Source organism: Hylaeus anthracinus, unplaced genomic scaffold, assembly GCF_026225885.1.
Source record: "Hylaeus anthracinus isolate JK02 unplaced genomic scaffold, UHH_iyHylAnth1.0_haploid 11989, whole genome shotgun sequence".
NCBI classification, from domain to species: domain Eukaryota; kingdom Metazoa; phylum Arthropoda; class Insecta; order Hymenoptera; family Colletidae; genus Hylaeus; species Hylaeus anthracinus.
Genome location: NW_026534337.1, coordinates 13,638,798 through 13,665,347, shown reverse-complemented (window position 1 = coordinate 13,665,347; position 26,550 = coordinate 13,638,798). Strand labels below are relative to the sequence as shown.

The 26,550-nt window shown below is 45.1% G+C and overlaps 1 long non-coding RNA gene across 1 annotated transcript in view; it reads left to right on the top strand.

The window, feature by feature from the left end:
• LOC128887588 (uncharacterized) overlaps nt 1-26,550 on the top strand; it is a 159,427-nt gene that overhangs the window by 59,949 nt on the left and 72,928 nt on the right. Inside the window, exon 2 of the long non-coding RNA XR_008460063.1 lies at nt 15,853-15,899. This is a non-coding gene — a long non-coding RNA (uncharacterized LOC128887588). The remainder of the gene's footprint in view (nt 1-15,852; nt 15,900-26,550) is intronic.

Genomic DNA, 26,550 nt, shown 5'->3' with positions numbered 1-26,550 from the left:
TAGGGTCGTGGAAAAACCACGTAACCGCGTGACTTTGGAAAATGTACCTGGAACACGTGTCGATCGTTGACGTTTTAAATCGATCGCTCTTGTACCTGTAACCATCCCTTAACATCTTTCTGTGTTCCCAAACTCCGTATTAATGAGTAAATTTTGCGTACATTGCATTATACTTTTAGAGCATATAAATATATGATTCCAATTAGCATCGTAGCATCCCCGTCTAATAAAATGTCTGCCATCTAGGTCGTCATCTACATGTTGCAAAAGAACCAAAAACCGCTAAGCGTGAAGCGCGCGGTAAGGCTAACAAATTTGCATAGTAATGTGCGGGGATCGTTTGTTAAGCTTTACGGGGGATATTCGCGATGCCAGTACTCGTCATAAAATCGCGCCGAATGAATAAAGTCGCGCGATATTAAGCTGAACAATAAAATCACATTAAACCGATACTAAACATCTTCTTTTCCGTAATTCTCTGGAAATAGAGTGTCGTTTAATACGGCAAAGGAGAACGAGATTAACGCGTCGTCCATTATATTAATAGAGCCCTCGCTCGTAAGCCACCCTCCCCCCCTCCCCCGAATGGAGATGAGAACGAATAGAAAGTCCACCCTTAAATAACAGAACGAAGTGAATTTATTGTTCGCGCATTTTACAGCAGGTGCTTCGGCGCACGGCTCATAAATTTCTTTAGAATTCAATTATAGTTGAAACTTCTCTGAAGAAGCGACTCCGGGCATTTAGTGCGTGCGATAAAGGGAACTAAATAAAATTGCGTGCTCAAAAATGCTTTCCGCTCTGTTGTGCACGGACGATTAATTACGGAAACTTTTATTATCATCTCATTTATTGTAGAACGAAAGTTTAGCTCGCTCATCTGGCTGTGAAACTTAACAGGGCAGTGGCGCAGATAATGGAAATCTGTGTAATCATTGAGTGAAAAGTTTTCGTGTTTTTCTGAAACATTTTTCTTCTTTCCTACGCTGCACTTCGGATTTTTAATGAATAATATACCCAAGATGACACGAGTGATAGATTCGAAGACGTTGTAACCACCACGATAAATTTTATACATTTCGTAAGGATTTATTTCAACATCATGCTCGATAATGAACTTCAACGATCCACTCCGTTATATTAAAATAATATATGTAAACTCCTACGTTAAAATATGTTCAGAAATGAACGTGGTCTGGAAATGTGCGATTATTTTCACGGCAGAACAGGGAAACACGTTATGTCAGCCATAAAATTACTTCCAGGAAGACACTATCTAAAAATGGAATAGAAAATGGTTTAAACATTAGGCATGGTGAGATATCGCGACTTCCCCGTGTCTTACCCAGTCCTTCAATATTTACATATATCGAACATATGTTATCTGGCGTTGTTCACACTGCTCTCTGAACGAAGCAGGCGCGCAACGTTCGACCAAAGTTTTCGGGTTCACGGTATCTTGGACGAAAGTTATTCGACAGTATTTTTCGTCTGGAGCGAAATGGGAGCTCGAAACCCCTATGACCTTTTATCTCTGAAAAAGGTCGGATCGAAACGTGCCAGTGAATCGCCAACCGACCAGAATGTACATTAATTTTCAAATTGTAACTTAAGAGGTATCTTGATAGGGAATCGCGGCACTATATTTAAAACTGGGGCAGTCAATTTCATACCATTTTTAAACGCACGTTGCTATGTGCATTATGTGTTATTGTAAAGCTTGTATACTTAGACATTGTTAGCTTTATTTATATCATTTGTTTCATCAAAGTTGTAGTAAAGGATGAAGTTAGATCTTATCAGCAATGGATAAATAAATTTTCCATGGCCATCTTTAGATGTACAATAAAATACGTAACTCATCTGTAGTTGAATAAAACCAAATGTACTCTTTTCTGTAGCGAATAGCGTCTTTGCGAAATAATTTACTGTTTCAATCTAATTCAAATCTAATTCAAGCAAACGAGACTATTCGTATATTTTTATCAAAAATCGAGGCCTTTCGCCACATTATATTTCCTGCGCAGAACCAACCGATCTCGGTATTTAACCTGCAATACAAATTCCGAAAGTGCTGCCCCGCAGAATAAACTTCACGCCGCGAAAGAATTACAAACAAACCGCCCCGACTTCTTCGTACGTCGTAAAAGCTTCCTCCGATCCCCCGTGGCAACAGCCTGGCCAAGCCAGCACGGAACACGAGTCGTCAAATACAAATTGCAAACCCGACTTGGTCAAACACAGAGCGATAACTGTTCCGGCGGCGGAACGGCGGAAACGGCGTTCGAAGAAACGCGCGCTAGCTCGTTGGGATTTTCACTGTACTTTTCATCTCCGCCATGGAAAACGGAAAACACACGGTATTACCAGTATGTTCACCTTCTGCTACGCCGTTCTAGCGTTTCACTCTTCGCGTACATACGAGAGTAATTGTTCTAATTTAGATCGTACATCACGTGTTGACCAACGTTGAACAGCATGTTATACATGTTGTATGGGATATTTTCTGAGGAATTAAAAGAATTTCACGTGTCAGTTGATTTTTGTTGCGAGCTGCATTACCGTGAGAATATTTCGTTTGATTAAAATGAATGTGGATGACCTCAGGATATTGCAAAGTATTTGCTTGGGAATTTTATATTGGTCCTGTCGAAATAAATAAAGCTTTAATTTGAAATGTTCAATTATCTTCAGAAGCGAGTATGATATTCAGAGTGCTCGAGGTAGTCCCCTATATGATATGTTTTGTAGAATTTTCACCTAGGCCACGAAAACAGAAGACACCATTGTGTTCGCGAGGTCTTCCTCTTCTCTTTCGTCCTTCCTTTCAACGGTTCAGACCTTCGCCGACGAGAGAGGCAATATTTCCTCGCAACGCGCACGTTTGCGTTCCGCGCAGGACCAACCGCTTCCCGAGCACATCGACGATCGGCGCGCTCTTTTATAAATATTTATCCTCATTTGAATCCATCGGGACCAACGGTGCTCCTCCCGTCTGCCTCTCTCTCTCGCCATCCCTGTCGTCGTCTTCGTCCGCTTCCTCCGGTTCTTCTTTTCCGCAGACCGCCCTAGTCCCTTCGACCGTGGCCCGTCTCCCCGGGCGTGTATTTGTTCTCGCAAATCTTTTATACGTTTCGTACGCGGATTTGCATCCATAACGGCCGCGGGCGCTTTCGTTTTCCTGTTCCTTCCACCTCGAGCGTTCCTCGGGACCGTCTATATTTTTCCCCTCTTCCGACCCGACGCTCTTCCTCGTCGTCGTCGTTTCCCTTTACCCGTGTAGGCGCCGCGTAAATGCCGCCTGGCTTCCTGCGAACTTTACTCGTCCTTTTTCGAACGGGACCTGTCGACGCGTGGAAACGTCAGACACTCCTCGCTAGACTTTCTTCTTTCTTTCAGTCGATGGAAAATTCAGCTCCTGTTTTCGTCTCGCGCCACATCCTCTTCCGCCCTTGTCATCTAGAAGAGTATGATTCGTGGTCTGACGTTCTGTTGCCGAATGCTTCGATTTCGAGTTATATAACAGTGACGAATTTGATTGAACCTGCAGAAAATAAAACACGGGCGAAGAATAACTATATCGAATGTTCGTACTTGTACGTGATCGCGCACTACTTCGAGTTTTTCAGAAACTAATTTCAAGAATGCATAAACCAGCGTTATGTCACGCACCCTCGGAACCTCCCTCTTCTGAAATAAACTGCCAACACGGATTTTCAAGTTGGCGGCCTACTATAGGAAATATTGATTGTAAGAAATTTGAAATACGCCGCAATGCAGCAGCGGAGCCGGTCACACGAACAGTCGTCATGGAGTTATTAGGTGCGATCCAAACCGATGATTGAAGCTCGTTCTTTGCGAAGGAGGATATCAGTTATCCATGGATACCTGTTGTTACTCTATTTTGAACAATCGGGACACTTTGAAACTTGAATGCTTGAGATTCGTGGCGCGAGTATTTGACTAACCAGCTTTAGGTTTGCATGAAATCCTATTAACTCCTTCCAAGGAATTTAATTGTAGAACAAGACATACGACTATCGATTCAGGCTCTTGATTCTACGGGGAGGAATTGTTGTAGGGGACGCAGAGGGCGTATCGATGATTTCGAGGCAGTTCTATTGTTCTATCTTCCATTGTCTGTCTCAAGAGTCGGACTATTAGATTGTATGGTTTTGTTTAGGGTAGGTGTACGGTCACGAATCTGACCTCATTTGGGAACTGTATAGTGAATGCTTTCAGACACTAACAACCAGGTGTATGTAGTTTCTACTTAAGAAAGTCCTCCACGCCGTTAGTCACTTTGTATAATCACCAAACTATCCCGAATGGGAGTTCATGGAAATTTGTTGAAATTGACCTCGCGACTAACTAGACAAAACACTCGAATTGTCATGTCCGGGTGGATCCGCTAGAAATCTTGATAAAAGATATCCCCAGCTTGTCACTGAACAGCAGAATTTTATGCAGATACAAGACTAGTGCAATTAGATCTCGACATTATGCGCTCTTGGTGCCAAGAAATGGAGCTTCAATTGATGGAAAATTAATGGTAAAGTACTTTCACTGTGCGCACAAAGTCAGACCTTGGAGTTATTTTCGACTTCTCACTCATCCTCAGAGAGCATCGCGAACATATCGCGCGAAAGGCCCTTAAAATTCTAAGCTTTAATCAAAGAGTAACACTCGACTCGGAGAATCCTCGAGTATTCAGAAGTCTCTGCGTACATGGCGTCAGTTTTACTTTAAATACAGCATGTGACCGCAATCTGGACACCTTATTCAATTAAATTTAATATCCTAGAAAGAGTGCAACTACTTGAAACAAATTTTCCTGCTAACTCTCATACGACTGGAATTATGGAGAAATTATACTCGCTCTAAGTCTCAAGACATTTTGTTAGTAAAATTTCTCAAGATGAAATAATTAAACACTTCATACGCAATTAATAAATAAACCTAGGTAATAAACATCCGAGACACAACGTCCAAAAACTTTCTTCTAAAGTCACAAAGTATATTCTCACGTAACTCTTCAGCAATCCTAAACAACGCTTTCCCACACATCGTCGAATCGAACTCGACGATTAGGAGAGTCAGGTCGTTGATTCGACCTCTTTATAACGAACGAATCAATTGGTCCAGGCGTTGGTGCGCCGAAGAAGAAGACGTCGCAAAAAGCGTCGGTCACCAGGCAATTGATTCCCGCATCGCGATGCCGAAAGCGCGCGGAACGCGCTCCTCTCGTCCGATACTCGAGCATTCCACGCGACCCCGGTCGACGACGACGATGATCCTACGGGTTTCGCGGCGGACAAGAAACGCGGGTTATTATTACCCTTCCGAGAATATTAATTAGAGGCGACGACGACGACGACGACGACGAGCGTGGCCGCAGTTGCGCGTTTCCGAGAAAGCTTCCCGTCGCTTAACTCGCTTTTCTTCGCGTTAAAATCTCGCCAGAGATCTAGAAAGCTCTTTTTCAAGGGCGTACAGGACAGGAACTTTTATCTGGCCCTCCATTCCGCTCGCCTTTGTACGCGAAACTTTTCGTGACTTAATATCGCGGCGCAGCTGCCAGACGTCGGAAATTTCGTTAGACTTCTTCAGGCTCTGGGAACTGCGACTAGACACTTGGTAATTGTGGGCCCTCGTCGAGATCGAGGAAAACGCGGCTGAGCTGTCTCTTTGGGTTCTTTAGTGTAGCGGGAGGATTGTCTCTTTTGGGTAATTGATGATTTTTTTTATGCGAAGGGGAATCTCATCGATTTGAGGGATGAAGATGTATCTTGTGTGGTAGATACCGACTTAGACGCGATGTTATTAATTGCTTGGAATACTTTCTCGATTAAAATACATTAAAAAGCCCGACACAAATGGGGATTCAAAACGTCTAGCTCTAATTTTGAAAAGTTGATTCACGCACACCTTCCAATTCATCTACCTCGGTAGATACGAAGACCGGTAGACGTCTCTGCTCGGAACCACCGTGTATCCCTATAAACCGACAAATTTTTCCAGTTTACCGATGTATCATCTCTCTTAATGAAAAAGGGAATACTACGTGATCGTCTGAGTGCGCATAGACGCATGAAAGCGGGAGTTGAGCACCGTCGGGCCAGGGCGGAATCACGGAATGGTTGGCCTGGCACTGATGCACTTTCCTCTCTCGAATCTCGCTTTCGGTCCAGACGCCCTTGAGTCTGATTATACGCCGTGTTCCCCGCGCCTCCTTCGTCTACGCCTCCGCTTCGGTTCCCTTCACCGAGGCCTTCTCGTCACCCTTTTCACGTCAGGTGTCTAGCCTCGTGCGTACCCGTCTGGCCCGCAGCCGCGCTTCACATCGAGGGCAACGCTGAATGCGTTCGAACTGTATCGAAATTTGGTCTATTTTCACGGCAGCCGGTTAATGCCTCTCCGTCGCCTTGGAACAACCGTGGGAAACCGTCGTCGTCGAAATTAACGGCGAGGAAGTTTGGTCCCTCGTTCGTGACGTTCGCTATTACGGTTTCTTAACCCTGTACAATCTTATTCGGAACGATCCTCGACTTCGTTGGATGTTGAAGAGGAAAGGAAGTCACGTTTCTTATTATTATGCGAAGCTGGAGTGTCTGGCTTCAAAACACTAAGCTTTCGCCATTGTATCCCCGAGTCACGTTTACTTCAATGTTTTAGCAAAGAATCTTTGGATTATATAATTATCAGTCCATTTAGGAAAAAAAAAATTCGAGATGTTTAGTCTTGAACCTGTTTTTTAACTAAGCACCTTAGTGGAATGATGACTGCATCTCACGAGGCCCTGCGGGCTCATTTTGAACCGAAGTCTAAAGCGAGGAACCTTCTATTCGTCTTCCTTCTCTTCATCGAGGTCATATACTTCCTTTCTCCGTTCTACACCAGCCTCGAACGTTGTAGGGACATTCGTACATGGTCATCCTCTTTCATGAACAACATCGGAGAATATGTCAATAATTTTCCCCGAAATTCTCTTAATCGTCCAATCCTGAAACCCTCTTAAAATATTGAACTATCGTACTGCATAAAATACAGAGAAATTTTCGCCCGCGATTTTTGAATAACGCAGGAGTGAAAGGGCTCGAGAAGCAAGGGTCTGGAGTGGGTAACGGCACTTGGGTCTCGGTTATTACCAGACAGACGTTTCACGGGGCGTGTTTTTAGCGAGGTTACGTAAGCTTTCGCGTACGCTCGCGTTTTCCTGCGCGGACCGTTTGGCTCTGATCTGCATGCGACGGCCTCGAAAAAAACCGCGCGACGCGCGAGCAGCCTCCTACGCTACTTAGCGCTTCCGCTTCCGGCCGCGGAGCACCTCGTTAGATCGAGTCGCGACGGTGTCGTTGGCACGCACCCCCGAGTCCTGCGGCGGCCTCGACTATTCGCCATCTTTTTTTTCCTTATTCTTCACCCGCCTCTTTCGTTACGTTGCAACAAAATCTGCGCCCGTGCACGCTGCGGAGACGGCACAGCGGAGAGATAAAAAGAGGAGAGAGAAGAAACGAGAAGAAAGAGGAAAGAACTAGCTGGTTACCGTTGCCAAAAACCGAAATGAAACGCGCCTAGGGGAGAACGAGAAGGTTGGCGGGCAACGACGACGACTGCCAGAGCTCGTCGTTGCCGTCCTCCTCCGCGTCGTCGTCCTAGTGCCGATGACTGCGCTGGTGTTGGTGGTAGGCGGTGGTCGTGGTCGAGAGTTCTCGTTTTCCAGGACGAAACAAAAATCAGGGCCAAATAAAGTTGAGTGGGAGAAGCCCGTGGTGCCGTCGGGGTCTCTCTTGCCGCGGTTGGCGCGATAAACCGCGTTTCGGACACCGAGCAAGGGAACTGATTGTGAGAGAAAGAGAGAGAAAGGTTAAGGAATGCTACATAAATATAATCGTACGACCGCGTGACCGCGACGGTAACCACGACGCCGACGAGTTGAAAACGTTTCGTGACGTCGTGTGTTTAAGGAGACGGGAGTTTTTGGTCAGTGTGCTCGACGTACCGTGTCGAGAAAGTCTTTCGTCAGCGTTTATGCGACGATGAAGTTTATTGCTGGGAGTAAGGTAGTTGGAGGTGATGGGAATGGTTCTTTATAGATGCTTGAAGGATGTTGTCTGTCTCGCAGAGGCTCTTAGGGTGATTCTCTCGGTGGGTGCCGCAGACATTCTCCGGCAATTTCGTTACTTGCAAGAAGTGCCTGGCGCGAGGGTGATAGCTTCATTTCTTTATTGTTTGCTGAGGAGATTTACCTGTCAGTGGAAGCTTGATTATTACGTGGTAGCCTTTGTCATTGCAACGAGTCGTCAGGGCTTTTAATAAGGAATGAACTCGGAACGAGAAATCTACAGGGCGAGGCAGATAAACTGTTACAGAGCGATAATGCTTAAACTATCGTGGGTAATAAAAATCTCGTTCGCACGTTGTCGTTGAAGGGTTAAATCTATCCATGCATAACCTTGATTATGAGCTTCGACCATCAAACTTTGAGGGATACGTTTCATTTACATTTACCTCGCATTTCGAAACACACGCACGCGTGGTCTACGAAGGGTAGATCCGAATTTGTTCGACCATCGTTTCGAGTAGGCATATAGGGTGTCTAACACTCGCCTTGATGGATCGCGAAGTTTCATCAGCGTTCATCTAACTGGAAATTGTTGAGTATTTACAAAAGGAAAGTTCTCCACGTGCTGAGAGGGGGGGGGGGGGGCGCGGAGGAATTAATTCCTGGACTCCATCAATCTTCGTGTAACGCGAAGGTGCTCCACTCTTCGAAATGAAATTTTCAGAAACGAGAGGAAGGCAGCGCGTTTGAAGGCGCGTTTCAGATTCGAGTTTATGAAGCTAATATTTCAACGGGGTCGGACGAAAGCTGGCACATCTAACGTTTTCTGGAAAACGTCGAGGTACGGTGGAATCGCCGTAATAATTCAACGCAGACGAATGCTAAGAAGGCTAACACAAATACGGAATACTTAACACTTTGACTACCAAGGACCAGTTGGGAACAGCCTGACAATTTTAGAGATTAATATCTCTATTGGCCGGCAGGATGTCAAAACGGTCGGGCAACACGCGCAGGATCTCGATCGCGCTATTTTACACGGTGATCGGGGCATAAACGCTTATCGAGTGTCGACAACTTTTCACGGTAGTCCCTGCTAGCTGGGGAATGCTCGTCGAGTGCCCTTCGCGCAGCTCGGTCGGAGAGGTTCATTATTCGCAGCCTTCTTTCGCAATCCTCGCAGTGGATGGGTTAAAGGACCCGGTGTAATTAAATCAGTGGCCCATTAGCGAGGCCCATCAGACCCACGTCGTCACGGATTCCGTCTAATTAATGTAAAGCAGCGCCGATGGTAACCGGTACAGACAGAATCGCAGAGAAGTTTCGCGGACCGGACTGGCTGGACGGGCAGGAAATTGAGAGTAGAATGTGTGTTTGTGTGGCAGACTGGCACCGATGCGACCGAACCAGGGAGTTTCGCCGCGTTATTCGTCGAGTAGGGGGGAGGTGGGGGGGGGGGGGGGGCCAGTTTATGTATGTACGCCGCGAGCGTGTAACCCGCGCATGATAGGCTGTAAATTATGGGTCAAGTCGGATTTGGTAAAGCGACGCGCGCGTTTTCGAGGAGAGCCGACTGTGTTTATTGCGAGAGGGAGATCAGAGATGGGACCACCATTGCTCGAAACACCCTCGAATTAGTGGCCGATGTTCTTGTTGGACGAATTCCACGTGAAATATTTTTGGATGCAATTAAAAAATGTGTCTTCGATACCATTCATTTAATCGGCCACGTGTTTTTCATGTTCGACTCATATTCTGTACCACGAGTCTCACACGTTGTTATAGGTTAAAGGGTTAACCTCTTCCGTCGTAAATGTTCTAACGCCATCAAGAATATTAAATCCTTTCCTCGTGGCTTTCAATTTACGTCTCTCGGGCTCCTCAGAGGTTCTTGTCCTTCGGGTCGACATTCGAAGTCGAGCTCCATTGATGCAGAGGAAGATAAAGGGCCGGTGATCTAGCAAGTCGCTTCGCCAATGGGAACGGAGGGGGATGAAGATTCGAATGGTCACGTAATCGGCGAACGGAGGGGGACGTTTGTTTGTCCCGCAAGAGTGGCGCATTGTTACAGAGACGCGCGCTGGACACGCGAGCTTCTACTTAATGGGGTTTCTGTGTTTGACGCGCGGCCACGATCTTTGTCTTTTCTGTTCGCTTCCGGCTGTTCGATTGTCGCGCGTTCGAGTTGAATCGAGGCAGCTCGAGGGCGAGCTTCGACCGCGCGACGGTTGCGTGGCCGCACGTGAATTTATCAGCGCTATGTAAATTCGAACAATCGCGCGACAGAGGAAGGAATTGGACAGTTACGTGGCTCCCTTAAGGGTCCTCGATTACTAAACTCGCGTGTGCCCCGCGCATAACCGCGACTTTTTATCCGACCGGCCTTCCGTGCGCGTTCATTCTCCGTGGTTCGTGTGTATGACAAACGAGCGAGTATTTTCTGTTCCACCTGTGACTTGTTCGGTGCCTCTGTGGCAGTGAGCAAAATGTACCTATATAAAAATACGTTTTATTGGGAAATCTGAAGGAACTCTAAACTATTCTTCGCTTCGTCACACTTCTCCAAAAAGATTTAATAACTCCTACTACTGAGCTCGATCGCTTCGAGCGACCAGTACGCTCGATTTCTTTCTAATTAAACGCCAGTTCCGAAATACATTTGTTTGTCGATGGAAATAGGTCACCTTGCGTGCTCCCTTTCGTTGAAAACTCGAAGAATGCGCCGAGAGGACGAATCGCGGACGAGGCGGTAATTAAGTTCCGTAATTCGTTAGGTATGAACTGCATTAAGCGGGAAATTTTCCAACCATCTGCTCTATTTCTGAAAAAAGAGCGAGAAAGAAGAATGCAGCGGAACGTATAAGCGAAAACGGTTGCAATTAAAGCGTTTTCTGAGGACGTTACGTTGCACAATTTACGTCACAATTATGTCAAAACTGAGACTGTCTCGCTGAAAAATAATTACATCGTCAGCTTCAAGTGAACAGCGTATGTGTATTTTACTCGATAGCTTCTTTGATTTGGTTTCTCGAAATTCTTGAATAGTAAGAACCTCTCGCGCAGACCACGCTGATAAAAATAACATCGCAGACCGTTCCCTCCATACACGAAATTACAAAATTATAAGAAACGCGCCGTTTTCAAGAAAATTTTCTTCTGCAGCGATCACCGGTCGCCGCGTGGATCCGCAATTTCTCGAAAGACCAAATCGATTTTTTTCTCTCCTTCTCTGTCCCCTGCTCTCTCGTTCGCCTGTACGAAAACGCCAGGCTGGTCGTTAACGCCCAAAGCAAACACGAAATCGCGTCTGTCGCGAGCGAACCTAATGCAGTTTAAGCGTCCGGGGGTGCATAAAGCGAATTCATAAAGCGACACGAGCTCTGCAATAATCGAGATCGTAGTCTCGGCCGAGCGCGACGGGTTGAGGGGGTGGAAGGACGCCATGCCAGGGGGTGGAAGGGGAGGGGGCGAATGGCGGGCAGAAATGGAACGAAAGTGGGAAAAGAGGGACAGGGAGAAAGAGAGGAAAATCTGGGAGCTTCGTTGGCATCCGGTCTACTCGGCACGGCAGACTCATTAAGGGGTTATTTCAAAGTTTAACTGAATCGAGTCGAGAGGGAGAGATGATAAAAACTCAGACCTCCCTCGTCCTTTCTCTCTTCGCCGCCTATGGCCCTACCCCCGCCGCCCTCTTTCCCTCTCGCTCGCTCATAATCCCTGATCCCTTCTTCTTCGTCTCCTTTCGTCCCTCGGCTGTCCTCCGGCTTGGATAGACTTCTTTAACCATCCTTCCCCCCCCCCCCCCCCCCCCCTCCGTGGCCGACACTCTGTACCGTCGGCAATATTAATTAACGTCATCCTACAGCCGCAGTCTAGATATTTGCAGTTTGTTACCTGAAAAGTCGCTAAGTCGCGACGCTCGTTTCTCCTTCATCGCGGCCACCCTCTTTTCTTTCTTGTTTCTTTCCGCGAGTCTCTTCTTATTTCTCTTCGGCTGTCGTCGCAGGATTCGAGGGGGTGTTTGGGCGTCCTAAGGGCGGCTGGTACAAATTTGGTTATAAATATTGCTAACTAAATAAACTATATTATCACGTCGTTAGTAAGTACGAATACATTAACTCACCACCGATAAAAAATTCTACCGTTCGTTGGTCCAAAGACCAAGTTTCCATCCACTTTCGACGACCGTCGCGAGCAAAGGAAGAGTCCTCCATTGAATCCTTTTAATTGCACGCAATGCAAATATTTAAACTGCGTAAAGAACTTCTCACCACCGTGGACGGGATACGCGCACAGAGACCGGTAATCGCGTTCGCCATTCAATTCGGATAACGCGAGGCGGTCCCGATCGAGCAGAAAAAGGTTTCAAAGAAACCGGGGTAACAGGTTCGCGCGTTATCGTGAAACAAGCGTGCGCGCGCTCGCGAGCGTGAACGGGTGCCGCGCGAGGCGCGAATGGAAACTGCGAGAAGCCGTACAAAGCTCTCCATCTGGAGTCGTTAACCGTGTTGCCGAGGTGCTGGACGTTGATCACTTTGTAATTGAATGGGTAGAGAGACAGGAGATGGGGTGGCGACGATGCCTACAAACACCCCGTCGTTTTTTTTCGTCGCTTGAATTTCGATTCGACGGGTTTGCCTGTGCGAAAGTGCGCCATCCGAAGCTTCTCAGACGCGTGTGCACATTCGACGCCTCTGTCGCTTTTTCGCTGAAACCGCCTCTCTTTCCCTCGATATTGCCGATTAAATGGATTATCAAGCTCCGTGCTTCGACGAAGATTAATTTGATACACCACCTCGCGCCTCCACGACCATCGAAACCTTCGGGGCGTTTTCATCCCCTCTGACTGGGAACTTTGGCGGAGCTGCTCGGTAAAAAAAAGGCCGACGGAGGGGAAGCGTGCTGGTTGATCCGTTCGCGCTAAATGCAGCAATTATTTGCTCCTTTTTCGAAACAGGCTGACTTGGTGCAAAGTTAATTTTGAGTTAAAAAATGAAAGGTATTTTAGAGTGGAATATTAAGCGTGGTATGTTTGGAAATTTTTGGAAATTGCAATGACTTCGAATGTGTTAAATCTGACCAAGTATCAAACAACCCAAAGTCTCCACGGCTCTCCAAGTATATCATCGAGAATCCTGCCCCCCTGTGTCCGGATACCGACCGCTAAAGTCACGAAGCCCCCGAGAACCGCAAGGATAATCGCGAGCTGTTTCGTAGCAAGAAAGAAACGTTTCTTTTTTTCAATCCAGGTACACCGCGCTAAAGGTTAGATTCGCATTTGTCGGAGATTAGTCGTGGAACTTTCACGGAGATCGGCTGGAGCCGAAGTGGTACGATCGGTGCCGCGATCAGGCTGACTTATGCGCCTAATAAATACTCGGGAATCCTCGTGGAGAGCTACTAAGGTGCTCGGGCACGAGGTGTCTGGCTCGTGTTGCCGGCTATCCGGTGGCGTGTAAACAAATTGGCAGTAATGACGTTGCAATTTGTCAGATCGGTCGAGGCACACGTACGCGGGCTCGCGGCACCGGTGGCGCGTATGTTTGCATACGCGACGCACGAGAGGGTTAGATTGGTGCCTGATGTGGCGGCCTGTGCAGGTATACATACCTGGTTGATTTGCATACGTACGCGCCTAACGCAGGTGTTCCCCGCTCGCGCTCACGCCAGACGATGAGATTGCGTCATTTCACGGTGCTCTGAGGAACGATTCGATATGTTCAACCTGGGGGATCGCTGCGAGATTCTCCGACGGAATTCCCCGTGGCCGGAGGCAGCAACGGGAAGTCGGACAATTTCTTCGAAATGACGCGGGAACTCGGGGTATAAGTGGGAATTTTGTTAGCGGGAACGTTCGCTCTCTCCATTGAAACGAATGGATAGAACTAGGCGAAATCGATGCCACTCGATGCGAAGAATTTTTTAAAGAGGATTGATTGGGTTGATTCGCGAATACCTTTCACCCTGCAGGTAGTAATATTTAAATTGTCTATTAAATGGGAACAGGTGTTAATCAACGAAAGCGATCATATACATATAAATATTTCTTCGGTATAGCAAAACGCAAAATCTGTATTTGTAGCATAAAATTTCATTATTGCTTTCTTATAGCGTAGTAAAAAATAACGTTTATCGTATCTGATTGCTTAAAATAGTCCAGTTAATCTGATAGGCCGGAGTTGATAACATATCGTTTATAATCGATGAAGTTCACGTACAAATGCCAACAAATAGATACTGCGCACGTGTAATGGATATCCCTTTGTTGTAGACGATAGTGAACGTGTCAGAGGTTGATTTTGATTCGCTTGTGATCTAGCAAGATTGGTGAAATAGGCTCGTTATCGACTAATTGGTTATTATCGCAGATAACTTCTTGACAAAGCTATGTGTCTCGCTTATCTCACTGTTAGCGATCGGTTTGGAGAATCCTAATGAAGGTGTATCCGAACGTAGCATGACGAATCAGATAGCCTTGATTTGATCGTACACTTTTGATAAGCCACTTATCTTTACCTGCATTCCTACCCAAGATGATTAACGCATTAATAATCATGAAGCTGCACTTCTGAGACACACTTTTCCATTTTATCTCGCGAGTACATTTCGTGGCACTCACGTGTACTTTTTTGCGCATATAATTACAGTCTTATTCACTGGAACTCGATCGAGTTGACGTAACACGGAATCCAATTTGTAGTAAGATCGCAAAATCGTATTACCCCGCGTCGAAAGTAATGAAAGTGTAACCAATATGTTAAGATAAGTATCTGATTTGTTACTGGCATTGGCGAACGAGTTAAGAAAAGAGCCTGCTGTGATACAAGAGTTCCCTCGCGCAGCATCGGTGCGACGTCTGATTTACTTACGCGAGGGGCGCGAACATATCGAATGGTCATACGTATCGACGTTAACGAGCGTGCCGTCCCGTTAAGAATTTCTGTAAGGCCACAGGGGTCGGTCATAAAAATCGAGAGTTCCCGTTTTCTCGAGTGCTGTGAGTAAATTGTTAAAAATCCAGAGAAAAGAAGATCTTTCTGTTTTAAGGAACCAGAGACAAAGTTAGATAAAATGTGCATCTCTAATTAGAATTTTAAAAGTGACATCAATATGTTACGAATAGTTATTTAATAGTGTTTGCTAGTTAGAACACATTATTTAAATAAATTGAAGATCTCAGTAGCGTTCGAATTCGAATTATCTCGTACCTTGAAAGCGTTGGATGCATTTTGACTTTTCTACGACCACAGAAATTTGTCGATAAATCAAACGGAGACCCTTCTCCACGCGATAAACAATTTCTCAAGCAGTTATACGAGTGCTTTCCATTAAGAGAGTGCGTTCCATTTGGCGGAACAAACCGCTCCAAACGTGCTGTACGGAATGGTTAATCTTACAAGTCCCCCTCCGCTGTTCTCTCCCTTAACGAGACTTTTATGGTGGAATATGCAACTGCGTCCGGTCAAAAGTCGTTTTAACTTTCGCGACTGTTTGCGGCTACGCATAGACTCTGCAGAGACGCCCGCTGTTTAACTATTCCGTGTTCTTTCATGCTCCGACGTTAAATTACCGCTGGCCTTGCGCAACTGAGTTACGGGTGAGTGCATGCTATTCGATTGTACAGGGGAAGAATTAATTTCAACTACATTCCGCCGCGTTCGGCCAGTGTTGCGCGAAACACCGTTTTACGGAGTTGGAATATCCTCTTTGCTCTTTTGTTTTCTCCTCGCAATTTAAAAGGGATCGACGAACCACCAAATAACGAGATTTTATTGTTTCTGTTTCAGGTAAGAGAGAGGGAGACTTAAGAGCTTCTAATTTAATTACATAAATGGTGAGTACCGAAATAATTTTGCTCTCTCACCTGGTCAACGGTCATCGTGACGTTTATCATCCTCAAGTAGATCTCTCGTGACTCTGACTTCTCTAGACTCCGAAAGTGAAAACAGACACTAGCGTCAGACACTCCGCGTCAACCATGAAGCTATAATTTTATGCTGGTTAGTTACGTCAACGATCCACTAACCTTGGTAAGTGCTACAGTTTCATTCATTCGAGCATAGTTTTCTCGCGAATACCTCATCCTGCCAGCCGGATTCTTTCGAAACGAGCAATTCTAACGAGTAGTTCGTTACGTCACGGCCAGCGTAACTAGGAGTTAACGCGTTCTAAAAGGAAACGTTTAAATGGAAAAAGATGTTAACAAACGCCATTTCGAACGAACTTAATTCCACTTGGCGACGTCGTCGGCGTTGTTAATTGTGGTTTTGATCCTCTGCTAATTGACTTTGGCGAGCATTAAGATCGGATCTAAAGGTGCAATTAATTTCAGATCTAATTTGTGATTTCGAATTTGCTGTTCGAGATAATTCAGTATCTGGATCGTTGTAGCAATTTGATGGAGAGTTACTAGTCCGTTGGTGAAACTTAAATTGCCGCGAGAAACTTTTGGAATTCCACTTTCTTTATTGCGGTATTCGTTATGGAATTATCAGGATCGGGGATCAGAATATTGAAACGTAATCTTAGTGGTTCGTTGGGAATAAACATTAGCGTCAACTTATTGCAATACGAACGGAATTAATTATTATATTTTTATAGTTTCTTGCGTAAGAATTCCATCATAATACAACAAATTGAAAACGTCACAACGCACAAATATATAAGATTCAAATATCAGATGAAATAAAATAAAATAAATGGATATAAAATGAAATTTTCTTTACTACGAAGTAACATACACGAAACGCAATTTATTTATAAGAAACTGAACATTTCCGTTGTTCACGTCCAATCTTCTCCAGGGGTATAAATAAATACTGAAAGGAGAAAAGAATACAAAATTTCTAGTATTATCCAAACACACGGTCAACCTAAGATAAATTTTTCCTACCCTCAAAACTAACCCCTTTCAAACACCTCTACGTCCCTCAGTTTATGGGATTCGTCACAAAAGCTGGAGAAACCAAACAGTAGCAATCTAATCGACAGTGTCCGCGCGCTTTTTCGTATCCTTCTTCCACCAGGGGATCCCAGATAGATCAAAAGCGCGGGGGTGGGGGATGGGCGGTGGTGGATTGACAACGGTCCGCTTTGACATCGGTAGGAGCGACGGTGGTCGGACGGGAAGGTTTGCGGCGCGGTTACAGGGGGAGAAGGAAACGACCGCTCGCTTTAATTACGCGAAGCCATTGTTGCGGCTGGTTGTTTATAATTAATCGTTCGAAAGCCTGTCTCTGTCGACAACAGATATGACGGCCAATAAAGTACGTCGCTGGCCGCCGCACGCTGGCGGGGAATTTCGTTATCGTGGAATTTCGACCCCGCGAGCCGTTCGAATCGAAACTCAAAGCTGATCGTCTCTGCTGCGGGACTGATCGGAACGCGAAGTGTCACCCTTGTTGTTACTTTGACGTCGCGAGGGGATCGAAACAAAATGGTTAAAAAAAAAAAAAAAAAAAAAAAAAAATGGACGAGCTTCGTGAAAAGGAAGCTCGATGAAATTGCGAGTCGAGGGGTTGTTCGGGGGTTGCGCGCACTTGGCGTTCGTGCACGAAGGGTGAGCGTGATTGGTGATCGACAGGGTTCAAATTCTTTGGGCGTGTAGAGTGTTTAGGATGATGATCGTGTTGTTTTTGTAGCCTGTCTTTTGCAGATTAAGTGACTGACTTACATCTTTCGTGTGGAAGGAACCGGATGCATGTTCGAATCGTAAATAAAATTTTTCACCAAGGGTTATTCTCGCTTGGTAATAAAATGAATTGTAGAGCTATGAATCTTCGTGCTACAGTGCACGAAAATTGGTCGCGAGGGAGATTAAATGAATCAACCTGCACTAGTGTACTCCGCGTCTACGTATCGAGCCGTTGCTGTACAATGGAAATAAACTTTTACATCGCGGAAGTAGACTCGATTCTACTTACTCGTGCGTACTACTGCCGCGTTCAAGTAGCAACGATCAACGGGCTCATTGAAATCGTATTTTCGAGAGCTCGGTTCTCCATGCCAAATTCAAACGAACCGTGCTCAATTTCGAGCTTCGACGGTTTTGCCAAATCGAACAGCATACCTTCTGTTCCCCGTACCTCTCGTTAGCTTTAAGAATATACAGACTTGGGAACGAAACTCGCAGTACTCGAAATAGAGTTACTCCTTGTCCTAAAGTGAATGAAACGCGTGGAAAAAGTTCTTTTGATGTTTATACGAATTTCATGCGGACAAATTTACACAGAATATTTTTCGGAAATTTCGTAACGTGTCCGAACAGTAAATATCACAGAGGCACACGAGATAATTTAACTGAGAAATTACCTTAACTGGAAGTGTTTTCGAGGGAGCCCGGGCTTTTGGCCAGGGGCAGATACGATTCCCGCTCCTCCCTAGGAAAAACTTCCTTCCTTTTTGTATTCCATTCGCGAGGAAAGGTCGGCCGTTTCTGACAGCGACGGTCGTCGTCGGTGAAATAATGCTCTACCGTAGGGCGATGATCCAGCGGGGTTTTTCCGTCCTGCAGGAACCTTTTCATGAAAGCCATTCGATAAAGTGATTAGGCAAGTTCCAACGAGACCAGAGAAAAAGGTGGCAAGCGGGAAACCTAGGCGGGGGTTCGAGGGAGAGGGAGGAAATGAAATGGCGGTTAGCCAACAGTTATTGCATGTCACTTTGGTACCATAGAACGGAGTTATCTCCGTGGATCCCGTGCCGACTGCTTTGTATTCACTGGAAGAGTTTCACGAAACAATGCACCGGCACTGGTTACGGCGACGTGCTTAATTGATCGTAAAATTGAGCGATTTATTAAGTCTTACCGCATGCTAAGCATCCTCTGGGAACGACGGAATCGTTAAGCAAGTCCCTCTTGTTCTGGCTAAGTTCGAGGCGTCGCACTGCGGTATCGCAGCGTCGTGTTCCCCGTCGATGGTACGCTTCGTTGAGCCACCTGGCCGAACGTAAAAGTCTTTTTCACGAGCCAGCTGGAAACGCGCAGGAGAACTGGAAAAAGGACAACCGTGCTTGTTCGAGATTGCGTTGTTTTATCGCCCGTGCGATTCTCCTCGACGAACGTCGAGTTACAGTAATCCCTCGCTTCTGGAGACAGTTTTAGCATCGGGTCCAAGAAAACGAATCGCCTCCTGTTTATATTTTTCGGACTCGAGCGAAACGTTGACCTGGCCTGTCGAATCGAATGGCGGGGGAAAGGAAAACCCGCTTAGCGAACTTTGTGTGAAATTGTTGTGACTGATCTTCGAACGATCTTTTTTGATTCTCCAGGAAAAATGCGAGATGACACAGAACGACGTGAATCTATCGTAAGTGTACCTTTCGAAAGCACACACTTCGTTGTTGTTGATGATAGCACCTTCTATCAGGAGAACGTTCAAACCACACACCTTCCTGAGCTACCTGAGCGTCCTAAAGCAAACTGTGACTTTTAATCGAGCAAACAGGTTTGCTTATACACCCGCCACAATGTGTCGCATGATAAAGGAGAGATTTTTGCTGATCAGGTTACTGTGCTATTTTTGAGGATATCAAGTGGCGTATGCTGGAAAGTAACATCTAGTCTACACGAAGAATTTCAAACTTCGACTGACTTGGACAGACTCTATTATATCGAATGAGAGTGTTGATAAATTTATCGAAGTATTCTGCACTGTAGAATTAAGAGAAAATCTGAATTAGTATGGCTGTAGTAATCTTCATTTTCTGGGGTAGAACCACTTGAATCAGAGCAGCCATTACTTGGCAATTTTCGAGTAGACGCGGAAACTATTAGCATGACTGCCAAGAAATTGCATCAACAAGTCTCTGCGGTCATTTCCACGTATATACAAGCCCTCCTGGAATTGGAGAAACACTAAAAACGACTTCACATTCAATGTATATATGTATACGTGTCTCATAAAATATTTAAAAAAGATGTACACGTTAAAATGACTCAAAATTAATATTCCTTCCATTCTTTTTCACTTCTGTGAAACTTCATTCTTTATACTTTGAAATCAAATACAAAACGTGACAAAAATGATTCTTTATTCGTTACTCAACCTCGATAAGAAGCCTGCTCGTCTCTGTTGCGACACCATGGAAGTTTCACTCGCGACTCGCTCGCACGCGTGCGCACTTTCTTACTCGCTAGCGGGCGGTACAAGAAAAACGAGGCAGACGCTATCGCGCTCAACCTTGTGCCGAAGGTTGCGCAACAGCGAGCAAAGCGCACACGTGGTCCTGGCTTGTGACGCAGCCCGGTGCACGTAAATGCATCTATGCACGGACGAATGCACACATCCACACACGCGCACGCCGCGGTGTAACTAAATAGGCACGCTCGGCCCTGCCAATTGACTCAAATGCACACTTACCCTACATCCTCGGCAATTACATAATGGGGCTCCGCTGAACCGCGTATCTCGTCGCTCGACTTTTTCTGAATTCCCAACGTGCTGCTATCCCGCCATCTCTGGTAACCCACCGTCGCGAGAATTTTAATTTTGTCAACTTTCGAAGATGCAATGCCATAGCTGCGGAATATTGACAAAATATTCATGAGAAATATGTATTTTGCATAAAGAGGAAAATGGTTTGGAAATGGGTATGCCGTGTAACCTAGACTCAGAGGTTCATTGTTCCGGTGGTAAGTAGTTCGTTGCTATCGGAATTCATTGCGACAGAGAACCCCTAGAAATCTTGCGAAACGGTAGCGGCAAACAGAAAGAGAGAAAGACGGGGAATGCGGACGTTCGTCAAGAAACAGGTGTCATCCTTTGAACAGTTTGTATTCAATGGAATCGAATTGACACAGTTCGCGGTCGCGCGAGGCACAATGCGATGCTTTGGCATTAACGAGGTTTACGCATCATAGCCTCCGCAAAGGAACAAAATGTTTCACGCATGGCGGCCTATTTCAGGCAGGATTTACGAGCGTGTAGCCACGGACACTAGACGTCAGTGCTGATGCTTGTACGCCCTGTCCGACCTCAACTTTTATTGTTTGCTTGGCCCGAAGAGCCAGACTTCCAATTACGGTGAAACTTCGATTGCCGCGGGAAAGCCGGGCTGAAAATTCGTACAAGTATCGTGATTCGTGCAATTATCGACGCGACCGGCTCGATAGAGCGCGCCATTTACACAATATATCCCCAGTTTGCGGTCGGAGTTGGACTGCGGCTAATTATTGTCCGATTGCCTCGCCGATTCGTTGATAAAATGATATAAATAGCTGTCAATCTATTTATTGTTACTGGGATTAATTCGTTATTAAAAACAAAGTTTGTAAGTGAAGTGAGTTATTAAAAGCAGTGAGTGATACTGTATAAGGGAGTGCACACTTTCATCTGTCTCTATTAATTTCTATTTTAAAGCCATTTTTATTATTGTTATCTGTCACAAATTGTACCAACTACTTACTATAAATATTTACTCTTGCATCGATTTAATAACTCATGCATCTCTATATCAGATCATTACTCATCAGATTTACTCATACATCGATTTAGTTATTTAACAAATACACATATTTCGTGTATTATAAATATTTTCATTGGCATTATTAATCTATCGATTCAATCGTAACCGATAAGAGTTGATCGCGTTCGACGATCGCCATTCGCTTTGATTGTTTGTGCTACTCATTAATCACAGTTATTGGTTATGCAGCAATCGTAATAATTAATCGTTGACACGATTATACGGCAATGGTAATCGTTAATCGTTATTCAAATAAGGTTTAGCCTCTGGCCCATGCTTCATCTCTCGTGCAAACGTTAGTTTCTCTCTGACGATATGTTTTTCTCTCAAACGGAAGACTCCCACTTCCAATTTCACTTGTTGCTACTCTAAGTGGCCATCACTTCCACTTGTCAGCACTATTAGATGGACGAGGTTTGCGTGCAAGTATCGAGGCAGTGACGTGTAAAGTTTGAGTCTTCGAAGCTTTCAAGCTCAATCTTGAAGGTTGAATATTTACACTTATTTCCTTGAAACATTAAGGCTCACTCTTAAAGACCTCATCTTCCTTAAGTATCCCCATGTATCGTGTTTAAAGCTTGAGTCCTTGTAACTTTTACTCAATCTTAAGCTTAAGTAGACTCGAGCTTTAATTGTGAAAGTTCAAAGTTCCAAAGACTATCTTGTGATGTATAGCGAGTCTTCAAGTCTATAAGGCTCCAAAACTGAGCCATCGAAGTTCACCCATGAAGCTTCAGTTTTCACCAAGATTATTCGATCCTTTATTAATTATTAGAGGTTTCTTCATTTCGGCCAGACCACCGTTTAGTAGGGCGACATCCTGTGTGTGCCAGTGCAAGCTGTTCGAGCCGCAGTTGGCCTCGATCGTTACGCGACCACGCTCTAAGAGGGATTTTCCGGAGGGAAATTAAACTCGATCGTCACGTTTTTCCAATGTTAGATAATAATACAATGTTTCGTGGAAACACCATCTCTGGTATTAACATAGAATTTCTCCCACATTTTTCCCACACAAAATTATGCATATCCTGACTAATTAAAGTTACTTACATGAAAATTACATTTTTAGAGGATTTCGGTAACATTAATTAGAATAATTTAATGTAACTGCATGAATACATATTATATTTTACTTATCCCAGCCAAGTAATTTAATACAGCGAGTGGACGTTTAATTCCTAGTTAGCGGTTTAGCAATTTAGACACACGTGTGCTAGAAAACGACTTCCGTATTCTTCACTCCATTATTTCGTTTCCATTTCTATGGTAATTAACCTGTTCCGTGAACTCTACTCGAACGCTCCGGCAACGAGTCTGCTCTCGTAATTGTCGACTTTCGTTACGTCAATTACTCGCTGAAGTTTCCCCCTCAAGTATCGTCTTTCGCATGTATGATTTTAAACATTTCATTAACTTCTACTTTTCGAAGCTAGAATGAATGTTTTTATTAATCGTTTTTCCATGTTCTCGCATCGTCTATAGACCGGTGAATTTAAACTTTAAGAGATAGAATAAGAGATAGAATAGAGACCTCGCCAGTGAATTTTTTTTCGAGTGATGACGTTACAAATAAAAGCAAGAGTAAATTAATGTCGACGGAAGCGAACGTGGCAGATGGAGATAAGCTCCTGTGCTTACATGTACGTCTGACAATTGAACCGTCAGCGTTCGCGTAATTTCCATCGATTAATTTTACAGGGGTGAATGTCACGCACTCGACCTAGCGAGGATTTCGATAATGATCAGACACAGAGCTACGTCGCTGGCAAGTTTATCGCCGCATCGAATCCTGAACATGTAACGTACGTACACGTTCCCCGAGAAGCTGGAAGAGAGGATTAATTTTGACGTAATTGCGTACTTTGTCATGATTACAGCCGTAGCGGACTATCGCTTTTTACATCTGTCAAACATTTATAGTGCTGGCAGGACAATTACATTACCATTGGATTCTCTTTTCGACGTTCACGTTAAATGGTATCTCGATAGTCATGCGAATCTAGCATCGTTACGTGCTGTTGCACATCTTTGCATGTTATTATTTTCCATGCATCGATTGCCTTCGCTTTTTTTTCTACGTAGTCATGGAATCGGGGCTTGGTTATGTTTTTACATGCTGTTAACGAACAGTAGTTGGGTTCTTTAAATAGGGATGTATCTCCATCTAAAAATAAACTCCTTAGAGTTGAAATAAAATGAGTCAGTCTAGCGTTTCTGATCTTCGTAATGGAGAGTATAATTTGGTTGAGCATTTACTCGACTTGTTTACAATTTCCCCAAATGAAACGAATCTCTCCCTGACAATGGTCAAATTAAATTGAGCTCATCGACGAATATCGATAACCTGAATTTCATCGTTATCGTTACCAGCAACCTCGGTTATGGCTCTTCATTATTTGTTCAGAGCCAATAGCGGGCATCGTTGGGCGCGCAGAGTTGAATTTCCATGTTCCCTCTAAAAGGTCAGTCGCGTAACATTCCGATTGTAAGTTGTAAAGTTCCAGCGACCAGTGTCCCATAACTGTTTTCGCTCGTTAACTGGCGTATTCCCTTTTGCTCTTTAAACGATTGTCACGGTGAGGGATGGAAAAATAGTACTATTTGCACTTTCCAGAGCAGAGAGGCGCCGGTTTTGGGAATACCGTATTGTTTCCATTTAACTAGTGTGTGCTTTGTTATTCGATTTTCTTTGTTACCCTTTGAATGGGCCATGATTTCCTGCGAGTAAAATACAACGTTGACCATTCTTTCTCTTTGAAACGATCGTATTCGGGCTATCGTTGTTTCATAAATAATGATTGGCAAATTCTGATAATATTAAGTTTTACAGAATAATTTTGATTGGCTTCGATTTAATTCCGAATTGAACAATCTTTCGATTAGAGTTAGTGTAATAGTTTCAAGAATTCAGAACATTTATTTACAACTACTAAATCTTGTAAATCGAGGGTAAAGAATTCTAGCTTAAACGCTTCGATGCTTCGATGTTACCAGTTCGCTTCCTCAACCGAACATCCCCCATTCTTGAATGCCGAAACGTTCTTTTAAAACGTATTCGGAACTTCAATCGCATTCTTCTCAAAATAAGATTTGCATGCGTCGAAAATTCAAACTCGGAAAACTCGATCCCCCTCGGAAATAGACCGCCCTTTCTTCCCCGAAACCAGACGAAACCGAATCATCCTCCTCGTCTTTGCGAACATTGAAAATCTGAAGCTCCTTTTCCCCGCTTCGCTTATGCCTCAATATTTCGCAAATGCAACGGGACTGGGAACTCGTCTCGTACATTTTGTTTATCGTTTTTCCTTTCCGCTTAATAGGACCCTCCTATTACGTGTAACTCTTAGAATAAATGCCGTTCAATCCGAAAGGAAACAACACCCCTTTAAAATCGTTTTTTCACAGCTTTTTGTGAAACGACCCTTACGTAAAACGAACACAACATCCCAATCACGCGAGATCCAGTCTACACCTCGAACGCTGAAAAATAATCACTCTAATCGACTCCCTCCTTCACCCGCCGTATCAGAGCGTAGCTCGACGCGTGACCCGGATTGCAAGGGAGAATCAGTCTCGTCCTCGAGTCGCGCAGAGTTCCGGGGTCCCCGAAACTAGGGTGGCCGACTGACGAACGTGATTATCGCGTCGGTATCGTTTCCCCCCCGGAGTCTTTCAAGCCCCGCACCCGGGTCCTTCCCATTCCCGGTGTCTCTCAAATCCTCGTTCGCCCTAGCTATGACTATTCCGTTGTCATCTTTAGCTCCCGTAGAACGCAGCGTCGTAATTACCAGCGCTAACTCCCGTTACTGTTACTCGGCTCGCACGCCGTGGTTCCCATTGTCTCGCGGATCTGTCTCTGGTTCAGCTTGTATAGCTGCAACACCGAGATACACACTCAGGCGACCGCGACGCGTACGTGTTTCATCCTGAGCTGCGCCTCGATTTCCGTTCCTCTGTGCTCCGTCTCGTTGTCTCTCGCTCTTCCACTCCGCACCCTCGCACTTCTGGGTCTCTCAATCCGTGGGACTCTCTAACCCTGGGTCTCTCTTTGTCTCGGTCCCGTCGTTTCGCGTTGTATCTCTGCGGGTACGCGTTTAGGTGAGCGCCGCGGCGTGATTTCGCGTCGGTGTGCACGTGTATGGGCATTCACCGCAAGAGTTACGACGTGCTCCCCGCAACAGGTCCGTCGCGGTTTCCCCCTTTGGCGTGGTAGCCAAGGGGAGACGAACAGGAAGAGGGCGGGTGGACCTGGCCGTGGAGGAACAGAGAGACGGGAAAGGAACCGAGTGATAAAGAGGAGACGCGGTCTGTCGTTCTTCGCGCTGCCCGGGACCGTGGAATCCGGCGGCGTCCTTTCGATGGATCGACGCTGAAAGAAATTAGGGGATACCTGGTTCCTCCACAGGCGAACGTGAGCTTAGGTTGTCGGGAGCGTTGACGCGGTGTGCTTCGTGATTGAGGCTGGTGCACGTTCTTGTTGGGACGGTGGCTGTTGGGGGTCTGACTCATCTGACTGCTGTGGAATTCATATAACAGGATACCCCGCTATTATTTTTAATTACGCTTTATTTAATTTGGGTAACCCTTTAAAATACCATTTCTTATGCTCTCCTGAAAAAATGTAGATTTTAATAGAAACATTTATCCATCGTGGTGTAAGAAACTGTGAGCGATAAAACACGAGCCCACGTCATTGAAATTCTATTTCTTCGATAGGATTGTTTTTCTTACACGTTCGCCTCCTTGCAATTCCGTGAATATTCAGCGATGAAAGGCTGTTTGTTCGACTAAAATTTCATTCTTCTCATTTCCATTCGATTTCAATCCAACATATTTACTTTCGCTTTGTGTGCCCGTAAAGTGCAGTCGATTGCATCTCTTGTTATTAGGATAACGCGAGTACAATTTCATCGAAAAGTTTGTTATTTACACGAACGCCGGGGTGAGGTTTTGTTACCGAGGTAGCGAAAAATCGTGGAACACGAACTGAACAACAGCGCAACGCCAATGTTTCGTTT